Genomic DNA, 7,024 nt, shown 5'->3' with positions numbered 1-7,024 from the left:
TTTGCTAGTCCCTGCCGCACCACTCCCTCCAGTTCCCTGTTAGCCATCCCCTGATCAATGGGAGCCTGCGGGCCAGGGGAGGGACCAAGCTGTCTGCCTTTCACCCGCTCACCAGTCCCTGCTGCCCTGGATTCAACCCTGGCTCTTTATATAGAGAGAGATAATAAAAAGGTAATATGCAAATCAACTGAATGGCAAAATGACTGGTCACTATGATGCACACTGACCACCAGAGGGCAGACACTCAATGCAGGAGCTGCCCCCTGGTGGTCAGTGTGCTCCTGGCAGGGAGCAGGCCTAAGCCGCCCTCAGACATACCACAAGGGCTCCTGGACTGGGAAAGGGCGCAGCCTGGGCTGAGGTGTGTGGCCCCCCTCCTGTGCAAGAATGTCTTGCACCGGGCCTCTAGTATAGAGATAATATATAATGTGATTTAGTTTGTAAAGGTTATGCCACTTTCTCCATCCCCTTTATCTCTTACAATTTGTTTATTTTCTTAGGATCAGCTCAAAAGTCTGTCTTTTGCTATGCCCTTCCTAACTACCCTAAAAATGAAGTCATTTCTTTCCTTGAGTTCCCATAGCCATTCTGTTGTACCTATCTTAAAATATTCATTATGTTCTAGCTTACAGAGAGGAGGGATTGTGTTTTATTCATCTTTGTATCTCCCACAACATGAAGCCCAGTGCTTTAATGCTTATATTAATTCTCATTGTTGCTGTAACTAATTACCCCAAACGTAATGGCTTAAAACAACACAAATTTATTATCTTACAATTCTGGAAATCTGAATCCAAAATGGGTCTTGGCTAAAATCAAGGGGTCAGTAGAGCTATGTTCCTTCTGGAGGCTCTAGGGAAGAATTTATCTGTTCCCTGTCTTTCCCAGCTTCTAGAGACTGCCCACAGTCCTTGGCTCCTGGCTACATCACTCTGCTTCCATTATGGACACATCTCCCATTCTGACTCTCCTCCTTTTCTCTTATAAGGACTTTATGGTTATACTGGGCCCACCTGGATTATTCAGAATAATCTCTCCACCTCCAGATCTTGAACTTAATCACATCTGCCCAATCCTCTTTGCATGTAAGATAACATAATCACAGGTTTGGGGGATTAGAATGTGGACATTTGGGGGGGGGGCATTATTATGCCTATCACAATGCCCAATCCATTTTTTGAATGATAAATATTAAGATAATAAGAAAGACTTAGGGGAGACAGTAAATAAATTATTAGACTAGAACTGATCCAGAAAAGTATCTAAGAAGTTGTGAGTTTTGAAACAAAAATGGCAAAATGATTTTTTGTTGTTGTTTTTATTCTAAGGTCAAACTAACTGATGAGAAGATTTTCCCATTTGCCCATCGCACACATAATAAGCACTCAAATATGTTTTAATAAATTAGTGAGTAACTAGAAGAATGGATACTATATATTTCCTATAGTGATTTATAATGATGATACTGTTTTAATTTCTTTTTTTAAATTATTTTTATTGATTTCAGAAAGGAAGGAAGAGGGAGAGATAGAAACATCAATGATGATCAATCAGCTGCCTCCTGCATGCCCCACCCTGGGGATCGAGCCCGCAACCCAGGTATGTGCCCCGGACTGGAATAGAACCCAGGACCCTTCAGTCCTCAGGCTGACGCTCTATCCACTGAGCCTGAGCCAAATCAATTATGGCTATCTTGATTTCTTTAAAAGAGTCTATTTCTCCTTGCTATTTATAGTCAGAAAGGACCCATCTTGATGTTCTCTACAGTTTATATGACAATTTTTATTTCCTTGACTTATGGGCCTTTAATTACTGAAATGGTTATGATTTATGTGCTTTTAACTCGGAGCTGTTTTAAACTATCTGGACTATAAAAAAATTACAATTACTTATAAATTTTATTTTTTTTATTGTACAAGAGATGCTTTGAAAATGATAGAGAATATTTAAAAAATAAAATTTCTAAAATTTCTCTTAACCCTACTACATTAAGAAACAAAGTTCAGTGAGGCAGGGCATTTCCTCCTGTTCACTGCCCCATTAGCTGCTATAGTGTTGCTACTTCTGCTGATGTTTTCTGTGAATTTTGTATGGTGAATTTGCCCAAATTTGAAGCGAGGCTGAGTGAGGGGTCCTTAAATTCAGTTCATGCACCCGAAACTGGGGTGTAGTAAATAGAAATAAAGCAGCAATTTACAGATCTACTTCCTCAGTATAAATCCAGCCATTCTTCAATTGTTCAGACTCTTATCATTTTTTTGCCACTTTTGAATACCATGTTAATTCTTTCCCGAAATTTTTATAAGTCAATTTGCATTTACTTCTCTTGAGAGAAATCGGGTTTAATTTGTTGTATTTTTCCAAAACTGATGAAAACAATTACATAACTATTAATATAAATACTGTGTATCAATATATTCCACCTGAAATTTCTGACAGTTTGGAATACACTGTTTTAGGCCTACCAAAATCTATAGTCATTAGCCAGACCATAGCAGAGGCAAATTAGATCTTGTTTTCAGTTTCGAATTCTGAATGATAGGCCACACATGTGTGACTAGCCAGATAAGTATTGTCAGTTGCTCCTGATGAAAATTATTTCTGATTTTATCAATAAGACTTTAACTGGTGCTCTCTGAGGTCTCTCTTTGGGAAGGCCTTTGAGTCTTCCCTGAAGGGAGAAGACAGTCAAGGGGTAGTGTCCCCTTGATGAAGGTTTTTGTTTTTCTTTTCCTTTAAGATCACTTTGAAAAGTAATTTTTAAAATGTTACACTTACACTTGATCTAAATAAAATAAATTATATATGTTACAATGTTATTTAATAGGTTTTGAGGGCAAGAAACCAATGTGTCAAGTACTTGAAAATTTCAAGGTACTAGGCAGGTCATTGTCCTCCACAGTAGGTTAAGGACAATCCTCTCTAATAAAATGGTAATATGCAAATTAACCATCACTCCGCTACATAAGCCATGCCCACCAGCCAAGCCACGCCCACCAGCCAATCAGGGCAAGTATGCAAATTAACCCAACCCAAGATGGCTACAGCCACAGAGAGCAAGGTTTCCCAGGTAACAGAGCAAGCCAAGCTTTCCATAGCCGTTGCAGGCCTAAGCCTCCACTCAAGCTACAAAGTTTCAATTATAGAAGGTAAACAAATTCAAACAAATGGCGGCAGAATGGAGCTTGAGAGAGCAGGCCAGGGTTGCCGGTGGCAACAGGGGAAGCAAAGCTTTCTGCACACCCTGGCCGGGCTCACCCGATTAAGGCTACAAAGTTTCAATTGTAGAAGGTGAATTAACTGCCACAGAAATGGCTGCCGCCCCGGAGGGATCAGCAGGCGGCTTGGCTCCGCTCCAGGCTACAAAGTTTCAATTGTAGAAGGAAAATAAATTCCAGATACCAGTGCCTCTGCTTGGGTTGCCAGGGTGCGTGGCCGGCCTGCAAACCACCACAGGCCCCTCGCTCAGGCCGCCCCACACCCCAAGGGAACCCCCACCTGATCCGGGACACCCTTCAGGGCAAACCAGCTGGCCCCCACCCGTGCACCAGGCCTCTATCTTATCTAATAAAAGAGTAATATACAGATTGATCATCACGGCAACACACAATATAGCTGCCCCCATGTGGACACAAGATGGCCACTACAAGATGGCCAGCAGGGGAGGGCAGTTGGGAGGCACCCGGCCTGCAAGGGAGGGCAGTTGAGAGGGACCAGGCTTTCAAGGGAGGGCAGTTGGAGGTGATCAACCCTGCAGGAGAGGGCAGTTAGGGGTGACCAGGCTGGCTGAGGAGGGAAGTTGGGGGCAAACAGGCTGGCAGGGGAGAAGTTAAGCATCAACCAGGCTGGCAGCGGAGTGGTTAGGGGGTAATCAGGCTGGCAGGCAGAAGAGGTTAGGGGCAATCAGGAAGGCAGGCAGGCAACCAGTTGGGAGCCAGCAGTCCTGGATTGTGAGAGGGATGTCCGACTGCCCGTTTAGGCCCGAACCAGGATCGGGCCTAAACGGGCAGTCGGACATCCCTCCAGGAGTCCCAGATTGGAGAGGGTACTGGCTGGACTGAGGGAGAACCCCCTGCCGTGCACGAATTTCATGCACCGGGCCTCTAGTCTGGTTATATAAGGAATGAGACCAGACTGGTACAGAAAAAGCCTTATTTAATTACTACTGACCCGGTGCATGGATTCGTGAACATTGAAAGGAAATCAATTAGAAGGTAGCTGGTGCGGTGAGACCGGGATGGGACTGGGCGAGACAGACCAGATATACTCTGGAGCCAACCTTCTGTGGTGCATCACCAACCGGCCACACCTGGGGTGGCGCCATGGCTCAAAGGCCCCTCTGCGGAGGGAGCGAGGTCTCTCCAGCAGGTGGGGTTCCTCAGCCCGGCCTGCACCGTCTACAATCTGGGACCCCTCGATAATGTCCCTGCAGGATTTGGCCTAAACCGGCAGTGGGACAACCCTCTCACAATCCAGGACCCCTGGCCTCTAACCGTTCACCTGCATGCCTGCCTGATTGCCCTAACCACCTCTGCCTGCTGGCCTGCTGCCCCTAACTGCTCCCCTGCCAGCCTCATTGCCCCTAACTGCACTCCCCGGCTGTCTGATCACCCCTAACTGCTCTCCCATGCCGGCCTGATTGCCACTAACTGCCTCTGCCTCGGCTCCTATCACCGTGGCTTTGTCCAGAAGGAAGTTCCGAAGATGTCCGGTCTAATTAGCATATTACCCTTTTATTAGTATAAATAATTTATAAGGCTCTGTCTCTGGTTAGGTTCAATAAGAAACACCAAAAATTTTCCAGAGATGTTTTATTTTATTTTATTTTATTTTATTTTATTTTATTTTATTTTATTTTATTTACTGATTGATTGATTTGAGAAAGAGAGAGTAAGAGAGAGATTTCTTGCTCCACTTATTTATGTATTCATTGTTTGATTCTTGTATGTGCCCTGAGCAAGGATTGAACCTCAACATTGGTGTATTGGAATGATGCTCTAACCAACTGAGCTACCTGGCCAGGGCCCTGAGATGTTCAATGCTTTTTACATGTTTACTAATCTCCCTTCTATTGCAAAATAAATACAATTTTGCAGTGTTTCTTCAATGTACAGAATATGGTTATAGTAGAAAATGGAATTTGTTTGCTTAAATTGTAGTTGAACCAGTCTGGTCTCTTTATTCCTGATATGACTTACCTTTCTATATAATCTGATATCTCTCTATTAGTGGATTAAAAGAAAACCCAGACCCTGTATCTAGCTGTCTTTCTGCCAGCTAAAATGAAACATGATTCTAATAGATTTAATGCTAAATACATTTCAAAGCCTCCTTCTTGCACAAGATGGTGCTATGGCAGTGATGGGCAACCTTTTGAGCTTGGTGTGTCAAACTTCACCAAAAACCTGAGAATAACTCGGGTAGTGTGTCACTTTGAGGAAAAAACATTATTTCGCAAATGTTTCATCCTCGGCATGCGGCTGCCTCAGCGGCCGCGTGTCATCAGAAATGGCTAAGCGTGTCAGTGCGGACATGCGTGTCATAGGTTCGCCATCACTGTGCTATGGTAAACTCAGTTGTCAAAGTCCCGCCTGATGCTCTGGACTGAGCTCCTGGCATGTCAAAAGAAGTGAAAGGCAAAGTCTATGGGAAGCTTCCTGTCTTTTTCTACCTATCTCTAACATGGGATTAGCTGCTGAATCTATTAGATACTTCAAAGTAAATAATGACAAAAAAATCTGTCACATGAACTAAATGAGGTTCCTACATTTAAAAAGTAGAATCAATATACTCATTTCTATATTAATTGATAAGATAGAGGTAAGTATACTTGTGACCAGTGGGAATCACTGAGAGATAGACAGCACCAGGGTATATGTATTGAGACATAATTATTAAATTTTTATTTGGGAAATGTGTTTTCTAACGCTGGTTGCCCTCCTCCTTTGCACTGACTTGGGTTCCTAAAGGTAAAAACAAGGGAAGGGGAGAGGATTGCACAGAGATTAAATGATTTAACACAAGATGATTGCTTTTGTTTTGTTTGTTCTTTTTAAAATTATTTTTATTGTTGAAAGTATTAACACTTGTTTCTCTTCTTTTCAGTACCTAGTGCTAAGCAAACAGTAAATGGCCATTGCCAGTGATTGACTCCGTCATAGTTTACCCTGAGCAGTACTCAAAACAACATCAGACACAGTAAAATATTTAATAAGGGTTTTTGTATTGAGATAATGACCATTCTCAGATTCAGAAATGTGTTTTTTTGTAATGCCAACATTGATAATAATACCTCATGATAACTTGGTGTAATGAAGTTCAAAAGGTCTGAGTCTGAACGCAGCTCTGTGATGCAGTAATTGTGTGACCCTGAGCAGGGCACTGGGAGTTAGCTTCCTCATTGTAAATGAAAGGTGGTCATGGGGACCTCAGAGTTGTTGTGAGGACTAAGTCACACACCAAACAGAAACTGTCTAGCATGGTAAATGGCTCCAATTGGCATTCGGTAAATACCTATTACAGAAAATTTTAAAAAAATTATCTTATCACTTTTTGTTCTATTAGATTTCTACTTTTTATCATTATTTGAACCAGAAAGACCATTTTAAATTTTCTTTAAACTTTTTTGAGGTTTGATATTTTATGCTAGTGAAAAGTTAGTAGGCATCCTATTAACAAAGAATATTTTTTTGTTTTCTTTTTTGGTAATTACCTAGATCTTTAAAAAAAATAACAAAACAAGACAAATCTCTCTTAACTTTGGGCTGGAAGTCAGGAGAGAGAGAGAGGGAAAAAAAGAGAGAGAGGAAGAAGGGCAGGTAGAGAGATTCCTTAGATTGCTGATGGAAACATCATCCACAAAACCCTTGATTTAGAGCCCATGATGAAGTCCTAGTATTAGGAAAGCCCATTTAAGGGATCCCGGCCAGTCCAGAGTTGCACTGTGAGTCTCCATGGTAGAGCATGCTCTCTGATCAACTGGACTTTGCTGCAGGATGGGAGTGGCTGAAAGCAGACTACTGTG

This window comes from Cnephaeus nilssonii (assembly GCF_951640355.1).
Source record: "Cnephaeus nilssonii genome assembly, chromosome: 3".
In the NCBI taxonomy this organism is placed as follows: domain Eukaryota; kingdom Metazoa; phylum Chordata; class Mammalia; order Chiroptera; family Vespertilionidae; genus Cnephaeus; species Cnephaeus nilssonii.
The sequence above is the reverse complement of the archived record's forward strand: the minus strand, read 5'-3'. Positions refer to the sequence as shown.